This window comes from Symphalangus syndactylus, chromosome 12, assembly GCF_028878055.3.
Source record: "Symphalangus syndactylus isolate Jambi chromosome 12, NHGRI_mSymSyn1-v2.1_pri, whole genome shotgun sequence".
NCBI classification, from domain to species: Eukaryota; Metazoa; Chordata; class Mammalia; order Primates; family Hylobatidae; genus Symphalangus; species Symphalangus syndactylus.
Window position 1 is genome coordinate 73,890,454 of NC_072441.2, and position 25,393 is coordinate 73,915,846.

Genomic DNA, 25,393 nt, shown 5'->3' on the forward strand with positions numbered 1-25,393 from the left:
CAGGAAATCCTTCGTGGCGAACCAGCAGCCCCTGCGCTGCGTCATCTACATAGAAACGCCCTATCGGTGATGTCACCGACAGCGCCTTTCCCAGTCTCCTTCTGCTCTTCCACTCCACTCTCCGCCACTCCGCCGACCAACCCGCTGCGGGCGGAGGTAGTGACGTCTACTGTCCCGCCTCTCCCTCTCGCCTTTGTCCTTTCCGGAGGTGCGCCGAGACTCCGCATCTAGTATCCCCCAAAGAAGCGACTACTTAACCTGTGGCCTGCGGAAGACCCTTCTGGCGGCCAACTGGAAGCCGTGCGCCGGTCTTCAAATAGTGGCTTTTAATTCGAAGACTACAACGTTTAGGATTACAAAGAAAACCGTTTCCTTTCAAAGCTGTTTATCTTTGTGCAGTAGCATTTTGCTTAAAATTGGAAGCCTTTCAGTATCAGAGAGAAATCATATCTATGAAACTAGAGAGGCTGCTCAGATGATTGCAAACCAGCCATCCTTGCTGGTTTTACCAGTAGTAGTGTTATGAAGAAAATTGTCCAATTTCATGAGTCTTTTGTTTTTCAAATACAGTATTGTAGAAAAGGGAAGCAGAATGTGGTTGCTGTCTCAATGTAATGCCTCTCTGGGCCTCAGAATTTGGAAAGGCTCGCACTCGTCATAAAAGTTCTCTTCTTTCCTCATTCTCCCTTTAGATAAAAAGTCTTTTTTTTTTTTTTTTTTTTTTTTTGAGACGGAGTCTCGCTCTGTCGCCCAGGCTGGAGTGCAGTGGCGCAATCTCGGCTCACTGCAAGCTCCGCCTCCCAGGTTCAAGCCATTCTCTTGCCTCAGCCTCCCGAGTACCTGGGACTACAGGCGCCCACCACCACGCCTGGCTAATTTTTTGTATTTTTAGTAGAGACGGGGTTTCACTGTGTTGGCCAGGATGGTCTCGATCTCCTGACCTCGTGATCCGCCCGCCTCGGCCTCCCGAAGTGCTGGGATTACAGGCGTGAGCCACCGCGCTCGGCCAGATAAAAAGTCTTTCTTGAGAGCATTGTCCATCAAAAGCTGTATCCCTCCTTGCCAGAAAGCCTCATTCCCAGACAGTCCTGTCCCACACGGGGGGCAGGTGAGGAAAGGAGCCCTCTCACTGAGGAATTTCTAACAGTGCCCAGAAGCTGAATTGGCATCACGGAATGGGGGAAAAAAAAAAAGACAGAGAGATCTCGGCCAATTCTATATTTGCTGTCACTTGTTGAATCATCTCTAGTCTTCAGAGTACCATGAATTTAGTTTCTCAAAAGAAGTAAATCAATGAGAAATACATAACATTAATAATTTGACTACTGGAGATATAATGCACACAAGAATGCTAATCACAAAGAGAATCTATATCCTGAAACAGTAAGGGAACCTATTCCATTAGGCAGCCAACTGAAAACATCAGGGAAAACATCAAATTCCATTTCTCCTTTAGCGATTTCTTGTAGCCAAGTGGCTTCTTTTCTGACTTTTGCTAGACAAGGTTCTACTGCATGGGAAACATTTACGTATATGCAACAAAAGGTGTTTGCCACCACACATACATCTCCCTGCTCAGCTAAATATATCATCTAAAGTGATGTGATTATCTAGTACAACCTTAGCCAGCGAATAAATAGCTTTTTATTGAGCTGCAAAAGAGGCCACAGTTTTGTCAGCAATGTTGTTCTTTCATTTTTCTTTTTCTTTCAGAGACAGTGTCTGTCTCTGTGGCCCAGGCTGGAGCGCAGTGGCGCCATCATAGCTCACTGCAGCCTCCAACTCCTGGGCTTAAGTGATCCTCCTGCCTCAGCTCCCGAGTCACTGGGATTACAGGCCAGAGCCACCATGCCTGGTTTTCATCGGCAGTCTTTCCTGAGGTTACAGAAAGATTTGTAATCCTGGGAAGAAACACTCCCTTGAATCAAAAGTGTTCTCCCCCAAAAGATGCAAGGAGCTATCTTCTTGACAGCTGGGCAGATAATTCTCAGGTTTCGCCCCACTGAATCTCTATCTAAAATACAGCAGTGGTCATGCCTAGTGAAAAGTTTGAGGGAACTCGCCTCATGTTGGCTTTCTTCAGATATATGTATGTATGTATATATATATGCAAATATCATAAAGACACTGCCCTTCATGATTCCATGATATTAGAAATTTATAGCACCAAGCATAGTGATCTCCTCCACACAATAATCAATGCTGGTGCAGAACAGGTAAGTGTACTATAAATTGAGTACATCAGCTTTTGGGCATTTTGAGCCATGGGTCAGACATGTTAGAGCAGGAGGGCAGGTTGACAGCAAGAGGGAGTGTTTTCTGTCAATTTTCAAATAGCAAAGCGATGTTTGCCACTGTCATTTCAGAGTGAGGCGAAGATTTGTTGTTGTTGTCTGACTTTGTGGGGTTTTTTGTCTGTTTTTTTGTTTGTTTTAGAGACAAGGTCTCACTGTCCACCGGGCTGGAGTACAGGGACATGATCAGGGTTGCTTCTGCCTTGACCTCATGAATTCAAGCAAACCTCCTTACTAATCCTCCCGAGTAGCTGGGACTACAGGCACGTGACATCACACCCTGGGGTGTGAACTGGGATTTGATGTTTTCAGTTGGCTCCCTAATGGAATAGGATCCCTTACTATTCTGGAATACAGATCGTCTTCATGATTATCATTCTTGTGTGCATTATATTTCTACTAACCTGCTAATTGTTTTGCTTTTTTCTCTTTCTTTCTTTCTTTCTTTATTTCTTTATCTTTCTTTCTTTCTTCCTTCCTTCCTTCCCTCCTTCCTTCCTTCCTTCCTTTTCTTTCTTTCTTTCTTTTTTTGACAGGGCCTCACTGTGTTGCCCAGGCTGTATTGCAGTGGCAGGATCTCAGCTCACGGCAACCTCTGCCTCCTGGGTTCAAGCGATTCTCCTGCCTCAGCCTCCTGAGCAGTTGGGATTACAGACTTACTGACATACACCACCACGCTGGTCAATTTTGTTTTGTTTTGTTCTTTTTGTATTTTTAGTACAGACGGGGTTTCGCCATGTTGGTCAGGCTGGTCTCACATTCCTGACCTCAGTTGCTCAGAAAACTGGTGAGGTCAGAAAACGCACCCTGGGAGAGGCTGGCAAAAAGCCCCGAACCGCCGTCGCTAGGCCTGGGGTTTTCTTCTGTACTGAAACACTACTACCCATCTAGTGCAGGGACAAAAGCAATTAGACACTTCTGGGAGTTAAAAGGAGACGAATTGTCAGTGCCATTTGAGAAGGGGTATTAAGGAATTTGCCAGGCTACTGACGCACGTCAGGTGCAAACCGCAGGTTGAGAGACAGCTACGTATTTTCTGTCCGTGAAGGTGATAAGCGGGGGCTTGAAGAAAGATTGACGGGGGATTACACTGGCGCCACAAATAGGAAAGGGCTGCTTGCGGGTGGGAAGGATGGGTCGGCTTGCTGACTAGAAGGTTGCCTGGCAGTGGATGTAGGATGTAGAAGCGGGACGTCAAACAAGAAGCTGTCGCTTCAATAAAGTCTGAACAAAGACTAGCTATGAAAACGGCAGGAGAGAGTAGGGAAACTGGACCCGTCTCCTCATAAATCTTCCCGCCTTATATTTCGGGGAGGATCGCAGCGCATGTCGGCCAAGACAGGTGAGACTGCGGTTCTGACCTGCGGGCCTCGATGAATTGCGTCAGGGCACCTGGGCTCCGGGAGAGCCGTTCCCCTCCACAAAGTAAGCGTGTTATGTCTTCGAAAGAACGGGGACACCAAGAGCCCCAAAGGCCCTGCTTCCATCCCAAAGAACAGCCCCCCTCTGCGTAGCTGGTACCTGGCTCTGTGAAGTGAGAACACGTTCCCCGCTAGCACAGAAATCCTACAAACTCCTGAGGGGGCTGCGGTTAGGAGCAGGGGCTGTGTGAAACGTGACTCTGGAGGCTAGAGAAAAACACGAAAACTTTCACGGAGGGTCGTGGGCGGCAAGACACCCAGGCGCCGAGGCAAGAGACCGAGGACACGAGCTGTTCCAGTATAATAAAATATAAAACAAGAAGAGTTATACCAGAGATAGATCTTAGATATGATTATATATCAATATCAATAGTCATTAGTTGGTAGTAATATCTCTTTATTCCCATATTATGATAATCCTCGCTCTGTAATCATAACCTAGGAAAAACCAGGCCCTACAGAGATAGGAGCTGAGGGGACACGGTGAGGAGTGACCAGAAGACAAGAGTGCGAGCCTTCCGTTATGCCCAGCACAGGGCCACCAGAAGGGATCCTTGGTCTAGCGTTGACGACTTCCTCTGGGAAGACTCCCGTTGCCAGGCGGACCGTGGTCTAGCGGTAGCGAAAAGTGTCAAGGAACACCAGCCGCCGCGTAGCAGACCGGGAAAGGGAGCCTCCTTTTCCCCAGGGGAGTTTAGAGAAGACTCTGCTCCTCCACCTCTTGTGGAGGGCCCGACATCAGTCAGGCTTGCCCGCAGTTATCTGGAGGCCTAACCCTCTCCCTGTGATGCTGTGCTTCAGTGCTCACGCTCCTAGTCCGCCTTCACGTTCCATCCTGCCCGCCTGCCTGGCTCTCTGCCTTCTAGATAGCAGTAGTAAATTAGTGAAAGTACTAGTAGTCTCTGATATGCAGAAATAATGGCCTAAGCTGTCTTTCTCTTTGTCTCCTCTCCTCTCCTCTCTCTCTCTCTCTGCCTCAGCTGCCAGGCAGGGAAGGGCCCCCTGTCCAGCGGACACGTGACCCACGTGACCTTACCTGTCATTGGAGATGACTCAAACTCTTTACCCTGCCCCTTTTGCTTTGTATCCAATAAATAACAGCGCAGGCAGACATTCGGGGCCACTACGGGTCTCCGCGCATTGGTGGTAGTGGTCCCCCGGGCCCAGCTTCCTTTTCTTTTATCTCTTTGTCTCGCGTCTCTATTTCTACAACCTCTCGTCTCTGCACACGGGGAGAGACCCACCGACCCTGTGGGGCCGGACCCTACAGAGCGTGAGAACCCAAGAGACTGGAGACCAGGGATCCATTTCTGCAATAAGCAGCCTTACGTTGAAAGGGAAGAGCTATGCAGCCTTCACGCTAGTTAGCTTGTGATAAACAGGCTCACAACTCAACGGCTGACACTTCTTACTTCTCCAGCGAGGAGAAGGACGGCGACATGCCACTTCCTGTCTTCCAGCCTCCTGAGTGCAACAATAACACCCAAGGGCACCGCCAAAGCAACGGAAGAAAGCGGTAACGCTTAACGGGCAGCCTGTTCTTCAAACCACGACAAAAAGCCAGGGGAAAGCGCGAACGCAGTCCCCCACTACCACAAATTATGCAGTCGAGTTTCCCACATTTGGGGAAATCGCAGGGGTCAGCACATCCGGAGTGCAATGGATAAGCCTCGCCCTGGGAAAACCACCTTCGTGATCATGGTATCTCCCCTGCCAGGTAAGTATGAGCTCCTGCACCTCCGCCCCGCCACAGCCTCACGCGCCTCCCCCTTTACACGCACGGTCACTTGCCCCGCGCACCCCCGAGCCCTCCTAGCCCTGACACACAGCTGGGACTCTCAGGTCCCACCAGCGGTCCTGAACCCCCCTCCCACGGCACGAGAACTCCTTCGTGGCGAAGCAGCATGTGGCCAAGCAGCCAGCCTCTGCGCTGCCTCATCTACATAGAAGTCGCCCTATCCGTGATGTCACCGACAGTGCCTTTCCCAGTCCCCGTCGGCTCTCCCGCACCACCCTCCGCCAACTCAGCCGACCCTCTCGCTGCCGGAGCCGGCAAGCGGAAGTGACGTCCGCCTGTCCCTTTATTCCCTCCCGCTGCCTCGTCTGTTCTCTCCCAAAGAAGCTGGTGCTTAGCCTCCGTTGCGGAGCAACCTTTCGGCGACCAGCTGGAGCCTGGGCACCCTTCTTCAAATAATGGCTTGTGATGCGCAGACTAGAACGTTTAGGGTTACAAAAGAACCTCGTTTTCTTCACATCCTTATCTTTGTGATGAAGGATTCCGCTTACATATATGTATGTAATGATTGGTTTCTTCAGGTGTATATATATATATATATATATATATATAACTCCAAATATCCTAAAGGACACTGCCCTTCATCATTCCATACCGTTACACATGTATAGGACCATGCATGGTGATCTCCTCCACACAAAAATAAATGCTGGTGCAGAACAGGTAAGTGAAATTGAGTACATCAGCTTTTGGGCATTTTGAGCCATGGGTCAGACATGTTAGAGCAGGAGGGCAGGTTGACAGCAAGAGGGAGTGTTTTCCTTTCAATTTTCCAATAGCAAAGTGATGTTTGCCGCTGTCATTTCAGAGTGAGGCGAAGATTTGTTGTTGTTGTCTGGCTTTGTGGGGTTTTTCGTCTGTTTTTTTTTGTTTGTTTTTGAGACAAGGTCTCACTGTCCACCGGGCTGGAGTACAGGGACATGATCAGGGTTGCTTCTGCCTTGACCTCATGAATTCAAGCAAACCTCCTTACTAATCCTCCCGAGTAGCTGGGACTACAGGCACGTGACATCACACCCTGGGGTGTGAACTGGGATTTGATGTTTTCAGTTGGCTCCCTAATGGAATAGGATCCCTTACTATTCTGGAATACAGATCGTCTTCATGATGATCATTCTCGTGTGCATTATATTTCTACTAACCTGCTAATTGTTTTGCTTTTTTCTCTTTTTTCTTTCTTTCTTTCTTTTTTTGACAGGGCCTCACTCTGTTGCCCAGGCTGTATTGCAGTGGCAGGATCTCAGCTCACGGCAACCTCTGCCTCCTGGGTTCAAGCGATTCTCCTGCCTCAGCCTCCTGAGTAGTTGGGATTACAGACTTACTGACATACACCACCACGCTGGTCAATTTTGTTTTGTTTTGTTCTTTTTGTATTTTTAGTACAGACGGGGTTTCGCCATGTTGGTCAGGCTGGTCTCACATTCCTGACCTCAGTTGCTCAGAAAACTGGTGAGGTCAGAAAACGCACCCTGGGAGAGGCTGGCAAAAAGCCCCGAACCGCCGTCGCTAGGCCTGGGGTTTTCTTCTGTACTGAAACACTACTTACTACTCATCTAGTGCAGGGACAAAAGCAATTAGACACTTCTGGGAGTTAAAAGGAGACGAATTGTCAGTGCCATTTGAGAAGGGGTATTAAGGAATTTGCCAGGCTACTGACGCACGTCAGGTGCAAACCGCAGGTTGAGAGACAGCTACGTATTTTCTGTCCGTGAAGGTGATAAGCGGGGGCTTGAAGAAAGATTGACGGGGGATTACACTGGCGCCACAAATAGGAAAGGGCTGCTTGCGGGTGGGAAGGATGGGTCGGCTTGCTGACTAGAAGGTTGCCTGGCAGTGGATGTAGGATGTAGAAGCGGGACGTCAAACAAGAAGCTGTCGCTTCAATGAAGTCTGAACAAAGACTAGCTATGAAAACGGCAGGAGAGAGTAGGGAAACTGGACCCGTCTCCTCATAAATCTTCCCGCCTTATATTTCGGGGAGGATCGCAGCGCATGTCGGCCAAGACAGGTGAGACTGCGGTTCTGACCTGCGGGCCTCGATGAATTGCGTCAGGGCACCTGGGCTCCGGGAGAGCCGTTCCCCTCCACAAAGTAAGCGTGTTATGTCTTCGAAAGAACGGGGACACCAAGAGCCCCAAAGGCCCTGCTTCCATCCCAAAGAACAGCCCCCCTCTGCGTAGCTGGTACCTGGCTCTGTGAAGTGAGAACACGTTCCCCGCTAGCACAGAAATCCTACAAACTCCTGAGGGGGCTGCGGTTAGGAGCAGGGGCTGTGTGAAACGTGACTCTGGAGGCTAGAGAAAAACACGAAAACTTTCACGGAGGGTCGTGGGCGGCAAGACACCCAGGCGCCGAGGCAAGAGACCGAGGACACGAGCTGTTCCAGTATAATAAAACATAAAACAAGAAGAGTTATACCAGAGATAGATCTTAGATATGATTATATATCAATATCAATAGTTATTAGTTAGTAGTAATATCTCTTTATTCCCATATTATGATAATCCTCGCTCTGTAATCATAACCTAGGAAAAACCAGGCCCTACAGAGATAGGAGCTGAGGGGACACGGTGAGGAGTGACCAGAAGACAAGAGTACGAGCCTTCCGTTATGCCCAGCACAGGGCCACCAGAAGGGATCCTTGGTCTAGCGGTGACGCCTTCGTCTGGGAAGACGCCCGTTGCCAGGCGGACCGTGGTCTAGCGGTAGCGAAAAGTGTCAAGGAACACCAGCCGCCGCGTAGCAGGCCGGGAAAGGGAGCCTCCTTTTCCCCAGGGGAGTTTAGAGAAGACTCTGCTCCTCCACCTCTTGTGGAGGGCCCGACATCAGTCAGGCTTGCCCGCAGTTATCCGGAGGCCTAACCCTCTCCCTGTGATGCTGTGCTTCAGTGCTCACGCTCCTAGTCCGCCTTCACGTTCCATCCTGCCCGCCTGCCTGGCTCTCTGCCTTCTAGATAGCAGTAGTAAATTAGTGAAAGTACTAGTTAGTCTCTGATATGCAGAAATAATGGCCTAAGCTGTCTTTCTCTTTGTCTCCTCTCCTCTCCTCTCCTCTCTCTCTCTCTCTGCCTGAGCTGCCAGGCAGGGAAGGGCCCCCTGTCCAGCGGACACGTGACCCACGTGACCTTACCTGTCATTGGAGATGACTCAAACTCTTTACCCTGCCCCTTTTGCTTGGTATCCAATAAATAACAGCGCAGGCAGACATTCGGGGCCACTACGGGTCTCCGCGCATTGGTGGTAGTGGTCCCCCGGGCCCAGCTTCCTTTTCTTTTATCTCTTTGTCTCGCGTCTCTATTTCTACAACCTCTCGTCTCTGCACACGGGGAGAGACCCACCGACCGTGTGGGGCCGGACCCTACAGAGCGTGAGAACCCAAGAGACTGGAGACCAGGGATCCATTTCTGCAATAAGCAGCCTTACGTTGAAAGGGAAGAGCTATGCAGCCTTCGCGCTAGTTAGCTTGTGATAAACAGGCTCACAACTCAACGGCTGACACTTCTTACTTCTCCAGCGAGGAGAAGGACGGCGACATGCCACTTCCTGTCTTCCAGCCTCCTGAGTGCAACAATAACACCCAAGGGCACCGCCAAAGCGGCAAAGCAACGGAAGAAAGCGGTAACGCTTAACGGGCAGCCTGTTCTTCAAACCACGACAAAAAGCCAGGGGAAAGCGCGAACGCAGTCCCCCACTACCACAAATTATGCAGTCGAGTTTCCCACATTTGGGGAAATCGCAGGGGTCAGCACATCCGGAGTGCAATGGATAAGCCTCGCCCTGGGAAAACCACCTTCGTGATCATGGTATCTCCCCTGCCAGGTAAGTATGAGCTCCTGCACCTCCGCCCCGCCACAGCCTCACGCGCCTCCCCCTTTACACGCACGGTCACTTGCCCCGCGCACCCCCGAGCCCTCCTAGCCCTGACACACAGCTGGGACTCTCAGGTCCCACCAGCGGTCCTGAACCCCCCTCCCACGGCACGAGAACTCCTTCGTGGCGAAGCAGCATGTGGCCAAGCAGCCAGCCTCTGCGCTGCCTCATCTAGATAGAAGTCGCCCTATCCGTGATGTCACCGACGGTGCCTTTCCCAGTCCCCGTCGGCTCTCCCGCACCACCCTCCGCCAACTCAGCCGACCCTCTCGCTGCCGGAGCCGGCAAGCGGAAGTGACATCCGCCTGTCCCTTTATTCCCTCCCGCTGCCTCGTCTGTTCTCTCCCAAAGAAGCTGGTGCTTAGCCTCCGTTGCGGAGCAACCTTTCGGCGACCAGCTGGAGCCTGGGCACCCTTCTTCAAATAATGGCTTGTGATGCGCAGACTAGAACGTTTAGGGTTACAAAAAAACCTCGTTTTCTTCACATCCTTATCTTTGTGATGAAGGATTCCGCTTACATATATGTATGTAATGACTGGTTTCTTCAGGTGTATATATATATCTCCAAATATCCTAAAGGACACTGCCCTTCATCATTCCATACCGTTACACATGTATAGGACCATGCATGGTGATCTCCTCCACACAAAAATAAATGCTGGTGCAGAACAGGTAAGTGAAATTGAGTACATCAGCTTTTGGGCATTTTGAGCCATGGGTCAGACATGTTAGAGCAGGAGGGCAGGTTGACAGCAAGAGGGAGTGTTTTCCTTTCAATTTTCCAATAGCAAAGTGATGTTTGCCGCTGTCATTTCAGAGTGAGGCGAAGATTTGTTGTTGTTGTCTGGCTTTGTGGGGTTTTTCGTCTGTTTTTTTTTGTTTGTTTTTGAGACAAGGTCTCACTGTCCACCGGGCTGGAGTACAGGGACATGATCAGGGTTGCTTCTGCCTTGACCTCATGAATTCAAGCAAACCTCCTTACTAATCCTCCCGAGTAGCTGGGACTACAGGCACGTGACATCACACCCTGGGGTGTGAACTGGGATTTGATGTTTTCAGTTGGCTCCCTAATGGAATAGGATCCCTTACTATTCTGGAATACAGATCGTCTTCATGATGATCATTCTCGTGTGCATTATATTTCTACTAACCTGCTAATTGTTTTGCTTTTTTCTCTTTTTTCTTTCTTTCTTTCTTTTTTTGACAGGGCCTCACTCTGTTGCCCAGGCTGTATTGCAGTGGCAGGATCTCAGCTCACGGCAACCTCTGCCTCCTGGGTTCAAGCGATTCTCCTGCCTCAGCCTCCTGAGTAGTTGGGATTACAGACTTACTGACATACACCACCACGCTGGTCAATTTTGTTTTGTTTTGTTCTTTTTGTATTTTTAGTACAGACGGGGTTTCGCCATGTTGGTCAGGCTGGTCTCACATTCCTGACCTCAGTTGCTCAGAAAACTGGTGAGGTCAGAAAACGCACCCTGGGAGAGGCTGGCAAAAAGCCCCGAACCGCCGTCGCTAGGCCTGGGGTTTTCTTCTGTACTGAAACACTACTTACTACTCATCTAGTGCAGGGACAAAAGCAATTAGACACTTCTGGGAGTTAAAAGGAGACGAATTGTCAGTGCCATTTGAGAAGGGGTATTAAGGAATTTGCCAGGCTACTGACGCACGTCAGGTGCAAACCGCAGGTTGAGAGACAGCTACGTATTTTCTGTCCGTGAAGGTGATAAGCGGGGGCTTGAAGAAAGATTGACGGGGGATTACACTGGCGCCACAAATAGGAAAGGGCTGCTTGCGGGTGGGAAGGATGGGTCGGCTTGCTGACTAGAAGGTTGCCTGGCAGTGGATGTAGGATGTAGAAGCGGGACGTCAAACAAGAAGCTGTCGCTTCAATGAAGTCTGAACAAAGACTAGCTATGAAAACGGCAGGAGAGAGTAGGGAAACTGGACCCGTCTCCTCATAAATCTTCCCGCCTTATATTTCGGGGAGGATCGCAGCGCATGTCGGCCAAGACAGGTGAGACTGCGGTTCTGACCTGCGGGCCTCGATGAATTGCGTCAGGGCACCTGGGCTCCGGGAGAGCCGTTCCCCTCCACAAAGTAAGCGTGTCATGTCTTCGAAAGAACGGGGACACCAAGAGCCCCAAAGGCCCTGCTTCCATCCCAAAGAACAGCCCCCCTCTGCGTAGCTGGTACCTGGCTCTGTGAAGTGAGAACACGTTCCCCGCTAGCACAGAAATCCTACAAACTCCTGAGGGGGCTGCGGTTAGGAGCAGGGGCTGTGTGAAACGTGACTCTGGAGGCTAGAGAAAAACACGAAAACTTTCACGGAGGGTCGTGGGCGGCAAGACACCCAGGCGCCGAGGCAAGAGACCGAGGACACGAGCTGTTCCAGTATAATAAAACATAAAACAAGAAGAGTTATACCAGAGATAGATCTTAGATATGATTATATATCAATATCAATAGTCATTAGTTGGTAGTAATATCTCTTTATTCCCATATTATGATAATCCTCGCTCTGTAATCATAACCTAGGAAAAACCAGGCCCTACAGAGATAGGAGCTGAGGGGACACGGTGAGGAGTGACCAGAAGACAAGAGTGCGAGCCTTCCGTTATGCCCAGCACAGGGCCACCAGAAGGGATCCTTGGTCTAGCGGTGACGCCTTCGTCTGGGAAGACGCCCGTTGCCAGGCGGACCGTGGTCTAGCGGTAGCGAAAAGTGTCAAGGAACACCAGCCGCCACGTAGCAGGCCGGGAAAGGGAGCCTCCTTTTCCCCAGGGGAGTTTAGAGAAGACTCTGCTCCTCCACCTCTTGTGGAGGGCCCGACATCAGTCAGGCTTGCCCGCAGTTATCCGGAGGCCTAACCCTCTCCCTGTGATGCTGTGCTTCAGTGCTCACGCTCCTAGTCCGCCTTCACGTTCCATCCTGCCCGCCTGCCTGGCTCTCTGCCTTCTAGATAGCAGTAGTAAATTAGTGAAAGTACTAGTTAGTCTCTGATATGCAGAAATAATGGCCTAAGCTGTCTTTCTCTTTGTCTCCTCTCCTCTCCTCTCTCTCTCTCTCTGCCTCAGCTGCCAGGCAGGGAAGGGCCCCCTGTCCAGCGGACACGTGACCCACGTGACCTTACCTGTCATTGGAGATGACTCAAACTCTTTACCCTGCCCCTTTTGCTTGGTATCCAATAAATAACAGCGCAGGCAGACATTCGGGGCCACTACGGGTCTCCGCGCATTGGTGGTAGTGGTCCCCCGGGCCCAGCTTCCTTTTCTTTTATCTCTTTGTCTCGCGTCTCTATTTCTACAACCTCTCGTCTCTGCACACGGGGAGAGACCCACCGACCGTGTGGGGCCGGACCCTACAGAGCGTGAGAACCCAAGAGACTGGAGACCAGGGATCCATTTCTGCAATAAGCAGCCTTACGTTGAAAGGGAAGAGCTATGCAGCCTTCGCGCTAGTTAGCTTGTGATAAACAGGCTCACAACTCAACGGCTGACACTTCTTACTTCTCCAGCGAGGAGAAGGACGGCGACATGCCACTTCCTGTCTTCCAGCCTCCTGAGTGCAACAATAACACCCAAGGGCACCGCCAAAGCGGCAAAGCAACGGAAGAAAGCGGTAACGCTTAACGGGCAGCCTGTTCTTCAAACCACGACAAAAAGCCAGGGGAAAGCGCGAACGCAGTCCCCCACTACCACAAATTATGCAGTCGAGTTTCCCACATTTGGGGAAATCGCAGGGGTCAGCACATCCGGAGTGCAATGGATAAGCCTCGCCCTGGGAAAACCACCTTCGTGATCATGGTATCTCCCCTGCCAGGTAAGTATGAGCTCCTGCACCTCCGCCCCGCCACAGCCTCACGCGCCTCCCCCTTTACACGCACGGTCACTTGCCCCGCGCACCCCCGAGCCCTCCTAGCCCTGACACACAGCTGGGACTCTCAGGTCCCACCAGCGGTCCTGAACCCCCCTCCCACGGCACGAGAACTCCTTCGTGGCGAAGCAGCATGTGGCCAAGCAGCCAGCCTCTGCGCTGCCTCATCTAGATAGAAGTCGCCCTATCCGTGATGTCACCGACGGTGCCTTTCCCAGTCCCCGTCGGCTCTCCCGCACCACCCTCCGCCAACTCAGCCGACCCTCTCGCTGCCGGAGCCGGCAAGCGGAAGTGACGTCCGCCTGTCCCTTTATTCCCTCCCGCTGCCTCGTCTGTTCTGTCCCAAAGAAGCTGGTGCTTAGCCTCCGTTGCGGAGCAACCTTTCGGCGACCAGCTGGAGCCTGGGCACCCTTCTTCAAATAATGGCTTCTGATGCGCAGACTAGAATGTTTAGGGTTACAAAAGAACCTCGTTTTCTTCACATCCTTATCTTTGTGATGAAGGATTCCGCTTACATATATGTATGTAATGATTGGTTTCTTCAGGTGTATATATATATATATATATATATATATCTCCAAATATCCTAAAGGACACTGCCCTTCATCATTCCATACCGTTACACATGTATAGGACCATGCATGGTGATCTCCTCCACACAAAAATAAATGCTGGTGCAGAACAGGTAAGTGAAATTGAGTACATCAGCTTTTGGGCATTTTGAGCCATGGGTCAGACATGTTAGAGCAGGAGGGCAGGTTGACAGCAAGAGGGAGTGTTTTCCTTTCAATTTTCCAATAGCAAAGTGATGTTTGCCGCTGTCATTTCAGAGTGAGGCGAAGATTTGTTGTTGTTGTCTGGCTTTGTGGGGTTTTTCGTCTGTTTTTTTTTGTTTGTTTTTGAGACAAGGTCTCACTGTCCACCGGGCTGGAGTACAGGGACATGATCAGGGTTGCTTCTGCCTTGACCTCATGAATTCAAGCAAACCTCCTTACTAATCCTCCCGAGTAGCTGGGACTACAGGCACGTGACATCACACCCTGGGGTGTGAACTGGGATTTGATGTTTTCAGTTGGCTCCCTAATGGAATAGGATCCCTTACTATTCTGGAATACAGATCGTCTTCATGATGATCATTCTCGTGTGCATTATATTTCTACTAACCTGCTAATTGTTTTGCTTTTTTCTCTTTTTTCTTTCTTTCTTTCTTTTTTTGACAGGGCCTCACTCTGTTGCCCAGGCTGTATTGCAGTGGCAGGATCTCAGCTCACGGCAACCTCTGCCTCCTGGGTTCAAGCGATTCTCCTGCCTCAGCCTCCTGAGTAGTTGGGATTACAGACTTACTGACATACACCACCACGCTGGTCAATTTTGTTTTGTTTTGTTCTTTTTGTATTTTTAGTACAGACGGGGTTTCGCCATGTTGGTCAGGCTGGTCTCACATTCCTGACCTCAGTTGCTCAGAAAACTGGTGAGGTCAGAAAACGCACCCTGGGAGAGGCTGGCAAAAAGCCCTGAACCGCCGTCGCTAGGCCTGGGGTTTTCTTCTGTACTGAAACACTACTTACTACTCATCTAGTGCAGGGACAAAAGCAATTAGACACTTCTGGGAGTTAAAAGGAGACGAATTGTCAGTGCCATTTGAGAAGGGGTATTAAGGAATTTGCCAGGCTACTGACGCACGTCAGGTGCAAACCGCAGGTTGAGAGACAGCTACGTATTTTCTGTCCGTGAAGGTGATAAGCGGGGGCTTGAAGAAAGATTGACGGGGGATTACACTGGCGCCAGAAATAGGAAAGGGCTGCTTGCGGGTGGGAAGGGTGGGTCGGCTTGCTGACTAGAAGGTTGCCTGGCAGTGGATGTAGGATGTAGAAGCGGGACGTCAAACAAGAAGCTGTCGCTTCAATAAAGTCTGAACAAAGACTAGCTATGAAAACGGCAGGAGAGAGTAGGGAAACTGGACCCGTCTCCTCATAAATCTTCCCGCCTTATATTTCGGGGAGGATCGCAGCGCATGTCGGCCAAGACAGGTGAGACTGCGGTTCTGACCTGCGGGCCTCGATGAATTGCGTCAGGGCACCTGGGCTCCGGGAGAGCCGTTCCCCTCCACAAAGTAAGCGTGTTATGTCTTCGAAAGAACGGGGACACCAAGAGCCCCAAAGGCCCTGCTTCCATCCCAGAGAACAGCCCCCCTCTGCGTAGCTGGTACCTGGCTCTGTGAAGTGAGAACACGTTCCCCGCTAGCACAGAAATCCTACAAACTCCTGAGGGGGCTGCGGTTAGGAGCAGGGGCTGTGTGAAACGTGACTCTGGAGGCTAGAGAAAAACACGAAAACTTTCACGGAGGGTCGTGGGCGGCAAGACACCCAGGCGCCGAGGCAAGAGACCGAGGACACGAGCTGTTCCAGTATAATAAAACATAAAACAAGAAGAGTTATACCAGAGATAGATCTTAGATATGATTATATATCAATATCAATAGTCATTAGTTGGTAGTAATATCTCTTTATTCCCATATTATGATAATCCTCGCTCTGTAATCATAACCTAGGAAAAACCAGGCCCTACAGAGATAGGAGCTGAAGGGACACGGTGAGGAGTGACCAGAAGACAAGAGTGCGAGCCTTCCGTTATGCCCAGCACAGGGCCACCAGAAGGGATCCTGGGTCTAGCGGTGACGCCTTCGTCTGGGAAGACGCCCGTTGCCAGGCGGACCGTGGTCTAGCGGTAGCGAAAAGTGTCAAGGAACACCAGCCGCCGCGTAGCAGGCCGGGAAAGGGAGCCTCCTTTTCCCCAGGGGAGTTTAGAGAAGACTCTGCTCCTCCACCTCTTGTGGAGGGCCCGACATCAGTCAGGCTTGCCCGCAGTTATCCGGAGGCCTAACCCTCTCCCTGTGATGCTGTGCTTCAGTGCTCACGCTCCTAGTCCGCCTTCACGTTCCATCCTGCCCGCCTGCCTGGCTCTCTGCCTTCTAGATAGCAGTAGTAAATTAGTGAAAGTACTAGTTAGTCTCTGATATGCAGAAATAATGGCCTAAGCTGTCTTTCTCTTTGTCTCCTCTCCTCTCCTCTCCTCTCTCTCTCTCTCTGCCTGAGCTGCCAGGCAGGGAAGGGCCCCCTGTCCAGCGGACACGTGACCCACGTGACCTTACCTGTCATTGGAGATGACTCAAACTCTTTACCCTGCCCCTTTTGCTTGGTATCCAATAAATAACAGCGCAGGCAGACATTCGGGGCCACTACGGGTCTCCGCGCATTGGTGGTAGTGGTCCCCCGGGCCCAGCTTCCTTTTCTTTTATCTCTTTGTCTCGCGTCTCTATTTCTACAACCTCTCGTCTCTGCACACGGGGAGAGACCCACCGACCCTGTGGGGCCGGACCCTACAGAGCGTGAGAACCCAAGAGACTGGAGACCAGGGATCCATTTCTGCAATAAGCAGCCTTACGTTGAAAGGGAAGAGCTATGCAGCCTTCGCGCTAGTTAGCTTGTGATAAACAGGCTCACAACTCAACGGCTGACACTTCTTACTTCTCCAGCGAGGAGAAGGACGGCGACATGCCACTTCCTGTCTTCCAGCCTCCTGAGTGCAACAATAACACCCAAGGGCACCGCCAAAGCGGCAAAGCAACGGAAGAAAGCGGTAACGCTTAACGGGCAGCCTGTTCTTCAAACCACGACAAAAAGCCAGGGGAAAGCGCGAACGCAGTCCCCCACTACCACAAATTATGCAGTCGAGTTTCCCACATTTGGGGAAATCGCAGGGGTCAGCACATCCGGAGTGCAATGGATAAGCCTCGCCCTGGGAAAACCACCTTCGTGATCATGGTATCTCCCCTGCCAGGTAAGTATGAGCTCCTGCACCTCCGCCCCGCCACAGCCTCACGCGCCTCCCCCTTTACACGCACGGTCACTTGCCCCGCGCACCCCCGAGCCCTCCTAGCCCTGACACACAGCTGGGACTCTCAGGTCCCACCAGCGGTCCTGAACCCCCCTCCCACGGCACGAGAACTCCTTCGTGGCGAAGCAGCATGTGGCCAAGCAGCCAGCCTCTGCGCTGCCTCATCTACATAGAAGTCGCCCTATCCGTGATGTCACCGACAGTGCCTTTCCCAGTCCCCGTCGGCTCTCCCGCACCACCCTCCGCCAACTCAGCCGACCCTCTCGCTGCCGGAGCTGGCAAGTGGAAGTGACGTCCGCCTGTCCCTTTATTCCCTCCCGCTGCCTCGTCTGTTCTCTCCCAAAGAAGCTGGTGCTTAGCCTCCGTTGCGGAGCAACCTTTCGGCGACCAGCTGGAGCCTGGGCACCCTTCTTCAAATAATGGCTTGTGATGCGCAGACTAGAACGTTTAGGGTTACAAAAGAACCTCGTTTTCTTCACATCCTTATCTTTGTGATGAAGGATTCCGCTTACATATATATATGTAATGATTGGTTTCTTCAGGTGTGTATATATATATATAGATATATATATATAGATATATATCTCCAAATATCCTAAAGGACACTGCCCTTCATCATTCCATACCGTTACACATGTATAGGACCATGCATGGTGATCTCCTCCACACAAAAATAAATGCTGGTGCAGAACAGGTAAGTGAAATTGAGTACATCAGCTTTTGGGCATTTTGAGCCATGGGTCAGACATGTTAGAGCAGGAGGGCAGGTTGACAGCAAGAGGGAGTGTTTTCCTTTCAATTTTCCAATAGCAAAGTGATGTTTGCCGCTGTCATTTCAGAGTGAGGCGAAGATTTGTTGTTGTTGTCTGGCTTTGTGGGGTTTTTCGTCTGTTTTTTTTGTTTGTTTTTGAGACAAGGTCTCACTGTCCACCGGGCTGGAGTACAGGGACATGATCAGGGTTGCTTCTGCCTTGACCTCATGAATTCAAGCAAACCTCCTTACTAATCCTCCCGAGTAGCTGGGACTACAGGCACGTGACATCACACCCTGGGGTGTGAACTGGGATTTGATGTTTTCAGTTGGCTCCCTAATGGAATAGGATCCCTTACTATTCTGGAATACAGATCGTCTTCATGATGATCATTCTCGTGTGCATTATATTTCTACTAACCTGCTAATTGTTTTGCTTTTTTCTCTTTTTTCTTTCTTTCTTTCTTTTTTTGACAGGGCCTCACTCTGTTGCCCAGGCTGTATTGCAGTGGCAGGATCTCAGCTCACGGCAACCTCTGCCTCCTGGGTTCAAGCGATTCTCCTGCCTCAGCCTCCTGAGTAGTTGGGATTACAGACTTACTGACATACACCACCACGCTGGTCAATTTTGTTTTGTTTTGTTCTTTTTGTATTTTTAGTACAGACGGGGTTTCGCCATGTTGGTCAGGCTGGTCTCACATTCCTGACCTCAGTTGCTCAGAAAACTGGTGAGGTCAGAAAACGCACCCTGGGAGAGGCTGGCAAAAAGCCCCGAACCGCCGTCGCTAGGCCTGGGGTTTTCTTCTGTACTGAAACACTACTTACTACTCATCTAGTGCAGGGACAAAAGCAATTAGACACTTCTGGGAGTTAAAAGGAGACGAATTGTCAGTGCCATTTGAGAAGGGGTATTAAGGAATTTGCCAGGCTACTGACGCACGTCAGGTGCAAACCGCAGGTTGAGAGACAGCTACGTATTTTCTGTCCGTGAAGGTGATAAGCGGGGGCTTGAAGAAAGATTGACGGGGGATTACACTGGCGCCAGAAATAGGAAAGGGCTGCTTGCGGGTGGGAAGGGTGGGTCGGCTTGCTGACTAGAAGGTTGCCTGGCAGTGGATGTAGGATGTAGAAGCGGGACGTCAAACAAGAAGCTGTCGCTTCAATAAAGTCTGAACAAAGACTAGCTATGAAAACGGCAGGAGAGAGTAGGGAAACTGGACCCGTCTCCTCATAAATCTTCCCGCCTTATATTTCGGGGAGGATCGCAGCGCATGTCGGCCAAGACAGGTGAGACTGCGGTTCTGACCTGCGGGCCTCGATGAATTGCGTCAGGGCACCTGGGCTCCGGGAGAGCCGTTCCCCTCCACAAAGTAAGCGTGTTATGTCTTCGAAAGAACGGGGACACCAAGAGCCCCAAAGGCCCTGCTTCCATCCCAGAGAACAGCCCCCCTCTGCGTAGCTGGTACCTGGCTCTGTGAAGTGAGAACACGTTCCCCGCTAGCACAGAAATCCTACAAACTCCTGAGGGGGCTGCGGTTAGGAGCAGGGGCTGTGTGAAACGTGACTCTGGAGGCTAGAGAAAAACACGAAAACTTTCACGGAGGGTCGTGGGCGGCAAGACACCCAGGCGCCGAGGCAAGAGACCGAGGACACGAGCTGTTCCAGTATAATAAAACATAAAACAAGAAGAGTTATACCAGAGATAGATCTTAGATATGATTATATATCAATATCAATAGTCATTAGTTGGTAGTAATATCTCTTTATTCCCATATTATGATAATCCTCGCTCTGTAATCATAACCTAGGAAAAACCAGGCCCTACAGAGATAGGAGCTGAAGGGACACGGTGAGGAGTGACCAGAAGACAAGAGTGCGAGCCTTCCGTTATGCCCAGCACAGGGCCACCAGAAGGGATCCTGGGTCTAGCGGTGACGCCTTCGTCTGGGAAGACGCCCGTTGCCAGGCGGACCGTGGTCTAGCGGTAGCGAAAAGTGTCAAGGAACACCAGCCGCCGCGTAGCAGGCCGGGAAAGGGAGCCTCCTTTTCCCCAGGGGAGTTTAGAGAAGACTCTGCTCCTCCACCTCTTGTGGAGGGCCCGACATCAGTCAGGCTTGCCCGCAGTTATCCGGAGGCCTAACCCTCTCCCTGTGATGCTGTGCTTCAGTGCTCACGCTCCTAGTCCGCCTTCACGTTCCATCCTGCCCGCCTGCCTGGCTCTCTGCCTTCTAGATAGCAGTAGTAAATTAGTGAAAGTACTAGTTAGTCTCTGATATGCAGAAATAATGGCCTAAGCTGTCTTTCTCTTTGTCTCCTCTCCTCTCCTCTCCTCTCTCTCTCTCTCTGCCTGAGCTGCCAGGCAGGGAAGGGCCCCCTGTCCAGCGGACACGTGACCCACGTGACCTTACCTGTCATTGGAGATGACTCAAACTCTTTACCCTGCCCCTTTTGCTTGGTATCCAATAAATAACAGCGCAGGCAGACATTCGGGGCCACTACGGGTCTCCGCGCATTGGTGGTAGTGGTCCCCCGGGCCCAGCTTCCTTTTCTTTTATCTCTTTGTCTCGCGTCTCTATTTCTACAACCTCTCGTCTCTGCACACGGGGAGAGACCCACCGACCGTGTGGGGCCGGACCCTACAGAGCGTGAGAACCCAAGAGACTGGAGACCAGGGATCCATTTCTGCAATAAGCAGCCTTACGTTGAAAGGGAAGAGCTATGCAGCCTTCGCGCTAGTTAGCTTGTGATAAACAGGCTCACAACTCAACGGCTGACACTTCTTACTTCTCCAGCGAGGAGAAGGACGGCGACATGCCACTTCCTGTCTTCCAGCCTCCTGAGTGCAACAATAACACCCAAGGGCACCGCCAAAGCGGCAAAGCAACGGAAGAAAGCGGTAACGCTTAACGGGCAGCCTGTTCTTCAAACCACGACAAAAAGCCAGGGGAAAGCGCGAACGCAGTCCCCCACTACCACAAATTATGCAGTCGAGTTTCCCACATTTGGGGAAATCGCAGGGGTCAGCACATCCGGAGTGCAATGGATAAGCCTCGCCCTGGGAAAACCACCTTCGTGATCATGGTATCTCCCCTGCCAGGTAAGTATGAGCTCCTGCACCTCCGCCCCGCCACAGCCTCACGCGCCTCCCCCTTTACACGCACGGTCACTTGCCCCGCGCACCCCCGAGCCCTCCTAGCCCTGACACACAGCTGGGACTCTCAGGTCCCACCAGCGGTCCTGAACCCCCCTCCCACGGCACGAGAACTCCTTCGTGGCGAAGCAGCATGTGGCCAAGCAGCCAGCCTCTGCGCTGCCTCATCTACATAGAAGTCGCCCTATCCGTGATGTCACCGACAGTGCCTTTCCCAGTCCCCGTCGGCTCTCCCGCACCACCCTCCGCCAACTCAGCCGACCCTCTCGCTGCCGGAGCTGGCAAGTGGAAGTGACGTCCGCCTGTCCCTTTATTCCCTCCCGCTGCCTCGTCTGTTCTCTCCCAAAGAAGCTGGTGCTTAGCCTCCGTTGCGGAGCAACCTTTCGGCGACCAGCTGGAGCCTGGGCACCCTTCTTCAAATAATGGCTTGTGATGCGCAGACTAGAACGTTTAGGGTTACAAAAGAACCTCGTTTTCTTCACATCCTTATCTTTGTGATGAAGGATTCCGCTTACATATATATATGTAATGATTGGTTTCTTCAGGTGTGTATATATATATATAGATATATATATATAGATATATATCTCCAAATATCCTAAAGGACACTGCCCTTCATCATTCCATACCGTTACACATGTATAGGACCATGCATGGTGATCTCCTCCACACAAAAATAAATGCTGGTGCAGAACAGGTAAGTGAAATTGAGTACATCAGCTTTTGGGCATTTTGAGCCATGGGTCAGACATGTTAGAGCAGGAGGGCAGGTTGACAGCAAGAGGGAGTGTTTTCCTTTCAATTTTCCAATAGCAAAGTGATGTTTGCCGCTGTCATTTCAGAGTGAGGCGAAGATTTGTTGTTGTTGTCTGGCTTTGTGGGGTTTTTCGTCTGTTTTTTTTGTTTGTTTTTGAGACAAGGTCTCACTGTCCACCGGGCTGGAGTACAGGGACATGATCAGGGTTGCTTCTGCCTTGACCTCATGAATTCAAGCAAACCTCCTTACTAATCCTCCCGAGTAGCTGGGACTACAGGCACGTGACATCACACCCTGGGGTGTGAACTGGGATTTGATGTTTTCAGTTGGCTCCCTAATGGAATAGGATCCCTTACTATTCTGGAATACAGATCGTCTTCATGATGATCATTCTCGTGTGCATTATATTTCTACTAACCTGCTAATTGTTTTGCTTTTTTCTCTTTTTTCTTTCTTTCTTTCTTTTTTTGACAGGGCCTCACTCTGTTGCCCAGGCTGTATTGCAGTGGCAGGATCTCAGCTCACGGCAACCTCTGCCTCCTGGGTTCAAGCGATTCTCCTGCCTCAGCCTCCTGAGTAGTTGGGATTACAGACTTACTGACATACACCACCACGCTGGTCAATTTTGTTTTGTTTTGTTCTTTTTGTATTTTTAGTACAGACGGGGTTTCGCCATGTTGGTCAGGCTGGTCTCACATTCCTGACCTCAGTTGCTCAGAAAACTGGTGAGGTCAGAAAACGCACCCTGGGAGAGGCTGGCAAAAAGCCCCGAACCGCCGTCGCTAGGCCTGGGGTTTTCTTCTGTACTGAAACACTACTTACTACTCATCTAGTGCAGGGACAAAAGCAATTAGACACTTCTGGGAGTTAAAAGGAGACGAATTGTCAGTGCCATTTGAGAAGGGGTATTAAGGAATTTGCCAGGCTACTGACGCACGTCAGGTGCAAACCGCAGGTTGAGAGACAGCTACGTATTTTCTGTCCGTGAAGGTGATAAGCGGGGGCTTGAAGAAAGATTGACGGGGGATTACACTGGCGCCAGAAATAGGAAAGGGCTGCTTGCGGGTGGGAAGGGTGGGTCGGCTTGCTGACTAGAAGGTTGCCTGGCAGTGGATGTAGGATGTAGAAGCGGGACGTCAAACAAGAAGCTGTCGCTTCAATAAAGTCTGAACAAAGACTAGCTATGAAAACGGCAGGAGAGAGTAGGGAAACTGGACCCGTCTCCTCATAAATCTTCCCGCCTTATATTTCGGGGAGGATCGCAGCGCATGTCGGCCAAGACAGGTGAGACTGCGGTTCTGACCTGCGGGCCTCGATGAATTGCGTCAGGGCACCTGGGCTCCGGGAGAGCCGTTCCCCTCCACAAAGTAAGCGTGTTATGTCTTCGAAAGAACGGGGACACCAAGAGCCCCAAAGGCCCTGCTTCCATCCCAGAGAACAGCCCCCCTCTGCGTAGCTGGTACCTGGCTCTGTGAAGTGAGAACACGTTCCCCGCTAGCACAGAAATCCTACAAACTCCTGAGGGGGCTGCGGTTAGGAGCAGGGGCTGTGTGAAACGTGACTCTGGAGGCTAGAGAAAAACACGAAAACTTTCACGGAGGGTCGTGGGCGGCAAGACACCCAGGCGCCGAGGCAAGAGACCGAGGACACGAGCTGTTCCAGTATAATAAAACATAAAACAAGAAGAGTTATACCAGAGATAGATCTTAGATATGATTATATATCAATATCAATAGTCATTAGTTGGTAGTAATATCTCTTTATTCCCATATTATGATAATCCTCGCTCTGTAATCATAACCTAGGAAAAACCAGGCCCTACAGAGATAGGAGCTGAAGGGACACGGTGAGGAGTGACCAGAAGACAAGAGTGCGAGCCTTCCGTTATGCCCAGCACAGGGCCACCAGAAGGGATCCTGGGTCTAGCGGTGACGCCTTCGTCTGGGAAGACGCCCGTTGCCAGGCGGACCGTGGTCTAGCGGTAGCGAAAAGTGTCAAGGAACACCAGCCGCCGCGTAGCAGGCCGGGAAAGGGAGCCTCCTTTTCCCCAGGGGAGTTTAGAGAAGACTCTGCTCCTCCACCTCTTGTGGAGGGCCCGACATCAGTCAGGCTTGCCCGCAGTTATCCGGAGGCCTAACCCTCTCCCTGTGATGCTGTGCTTCAGTGCTCACGCTCCTAGTCCGCCTTCACGTTCCATCCTGCCCGCCTGCCTGGCTCTCTGCCTTCTAGATAGCAGTAGTAAATTAGTGAAAGTACTAGTTAGTCTCTGATATGCAGAAATAATGGCCTAAGCTGTCTTTCTCTTTGTCTCCTCTCCTCTCCTCTCCTCTCTCTCTCTCTCTGCCTGAGCTGCCAGGCAGGGAAGGGCCCCCTGTCCAGCGGACACGTGACCCACGTGACCTTACCTGTCATTGGAGATGACTCAAACTCTTTACCCTGCCCCTTTTGCTTGGTATCCAATAAATAACAGCGCAGGCAGACATTCGGGGCCACTACGGGTCTCCGCGCATTGGTGGTAGTGGTCCCCCGGGCCCAGCTTCCTTTTCTTTTATCTCTTTGTCTCGCGTCTCTATTTCTACAACCTCTCGTCTCTGCACACGGGGAGAGACCCACCGACCCTGTGGGGCCGGACCCTACAGAGCGTGAGAACCCAAGAGACTGGAGACCAGGGATCCATTTCTGCAATAAGCAGCCTTACGTTGAAAGGGAAGAGCTATGCAGCCTTCGCGCTAGTTAGCTTGTGATAAACAGGCTCACAACTCAACGGCTGACACTTCTTACTTCTCCAGCGAGGAGAAGGACGGCGACATGCCACTTCCTGTCTTCCAGCCTCCTGAGTGCAACAATAACACCCAAGGGCACCGCCAAAGCGGCAAAGCAACGGAAGAAAGCGGTAACGCTTAACGGGCAGCCTGTTCTTCAAACCACGACAAAAAGCCAGGGGAAAGCGCGAACGCAGTCCCCCACTACCACAAATTATGCAGTCGAGTTTCCCACATTTGGGGAAATCGCAGGGGTCAGCACATCCGGAGTGCAATGGATAAGCCTCGCCCTGGGAAAACCACCTTCGTGATCATGGTATCTCCCCTGCCAGGTAAGTATGAGCTCCTGCACCTCCGCCCCGCCACAGCCTCACGCGCCTCCCCCTTTACACGCACGGTCACTTGCCCCGCGCACCCCCGAGCCCTCCTAGCCCTGACACACAGCTGGGACTCTCAGGTCCCACCAGCGGTCCTGAACCCCCCTCCCACGGCACGAGAACTCCTTCGTGGCGAAGCAGCATGTGGCCAAGCAGCCAGCCTCTGCGCTGCCTCATCTACATAGAAGTCGCCCTATCCGTGATGTCACCGACAGTGCCTTTCCCAGTCCCCGTCGGCTCTCCCGCACCACCCTCCGCCAACTCAGCCGACCCTCTCGCTGCCGGAGCCGGCAAGCGGAAGTGACGTCCGCCTGTCCCTTTATTCCCTCCCGCTGCCTCGTCTGTTCTCTCCCAAAGAAGCTGGTGCTTAGCCTCCGTTGCGGAGCAACCTTTCGGCGACCAGCTGGAGCCTGGGCACCCTTCTTCAAATAATGGCTTGTGAT

General features: G+C 51.4%; 6 non-coding genes across 6 annotated transcripts; all 6 read right to left on the bottom strand.

Annotated features, from left to right (window-relative positions):
- Positions 1-5,276: 5,276 nt before the first annotated feature.
- LOC134735011 (U1 spliceosomal RNA) lies at positions 5,277-5,440 on the bottom strand. Its single transcript, XR_010117875.1, has one exon. It is a non-coding gene; the product is annotated as a U1 spliceosomal RNA (small nuclear RNA).
- A 3,732-nt stretch (positions 5,441-9,172) lies between these two features.
- Positions 9,173-9,336, bottom strand: LOC134735022 (U1 spliceosomal RNA). The gene has a single exon (XR_010117886.1). It is a non-coding gene; the product is annotated as a U1 spliceosomal RNA (small nuclear RNA).
- Positions 9,337-13,045: 3,709 nt separating this feature from the next.
- LOC134735029 (U1 spliceosomal RNA) lies at positions 13,046-13,209 on the bottom strand. Its single transcript, XR_010117890.1, has one exon. It is a non-coding gene; the product is annotated as a U1 spliceosomal RNA (small nuclear RNA).
- Positions 13,210-16,939: 3,730 nt separating this feature from the next.
- On the bottom strand, positions 16,940-17,103 carry LOC134735039 (U1 spliceosomal RNA). The gene has a single exon (XR_010117900.1). It is a non-coding gene; the product is annotated as a U1 spliceosomal RNA (small nuclear RNA).
- Positions 17,104-20,844: 3,741 nt separating this feature from the next.
- LOC134735049 (U1 spliceosomal RNA) lies at positions 20,845-21,008 on the bottom strand. The gene has a single exon (XR_010117910.1). It is a non-coding gene; the product is annotated as a U1 spliceosomal RNA (small nuclear RNA).
- A 3,741-nt stretch (positions 21,009-24,749) lies between these two features.
- On the bottom strand, positions 24,750-24,913 carry LOC134735056 (U1 spliceosomal RNA). Its single transcript, XR_010117915.1, has one exon. It is a non-coding gene; the product is annotated as a U1 spliceosomal RNA (small nuclear RNA).
- Between the last annotated feature and the right edge of the window lie 480 nt (positions 24,914-25,393).